General features: G+C 49.9%; 1 protein-coding gene and 1 long non-coding RNA gene across 5 annotated transcripts in view; one reads left to right on the forward strand and one right to left on the reverse strand.

Annotated features, from left to right (window-relative positions):
* KLHDC8A (kelch domain containing 8A) overlaps positions 1–641 on the reverse strand; it is a 21,635-nt gene that overhangs the window by 4,561 nt on the left and 16,433 nt on the right. The window lies entirely within an intron of this gene.
* The window catches only part of LOC116558781, a 966-nt gene continuing 734 nt past the window's right edge, over positions 410–641 (forward strand). Inside the window, exon 1 of the long non-coding RNA XR_004272163.1 lies at positions 410–577. This is a non-coding gene — a long non-coding RNA (uncharacterized LOC116558781). The remainder of the gene's footprint in view (positions 578–641) is intronic.

Below are 641 nucleotides of genomic sequence, written 5' to 3' on the forward strand. Positions count from 1 at the left end.
TTTTTTTTTTTTTTTTTTTTTTTTTTTGAGACAGAGTTTCGCTTTGTCGCCCAGGCTTGAGTACAACTGTAATCTCCACCTCCTGGGTTCAAGTGATTCTCCTGCCTCAGCCTCCAGAGTAGCTGGGATTACAGGTATGTGCCATCACACCTGGCTAACTTTTTTGTGTTTTTAGTAGACACAGGGTTTCACCGTGTTGGCCAGGCTGGTCTGGAACTCCTGACCTCAGATGATTTGCCCACCTTGGCCTCCCAAAGTGCTGGGATTACAGGCGTCAACAAGGAGAGGTATTCTTCTGATGCCCTTTCCCTAGGTGCTCACAAACAGGAATTTTTTAGATATGGCAGGGGCCTTTAGAAAAGAGATGAGCCATGCTGTTACTGGCCTGTGGGACCCTGGACTGCTGCTGGTTCTGTCTGTGTCTGCCAGCCCCACGGGGGAATGCCGTCTTCCTTCACAAATTGAGAGACTTGTGGGATCCAGGAGTCACCTCAGCTAAATGAGACAGGGCTAGAGGTGAATGAGGGTGAAGCTTTGGAGAGAATGCTGGGCCCTTTAAGAAATCCTGCCCAGCATGGTGGTGTGTGCCTGTAATCCCAGCTACTCAGGAGGCTGAGGCAGGAGAATTGCCTGAACCCAGG

Source organism: Sapajus apella, unplaced genomic scaffold (assembly GCF_009761245.1).
Source record: "Sapajus apella isolate SASKATOON/1434 unplaced genomic scaffold, GSC_monkey_1.0 scaffold22, whole genome shotgun sequence".
Lineage (NCBI taxonomy): Eukaryota > Metazoa > Chordata > Mammalia > Primates > Cebidae > Sapajus > Sapajus apella.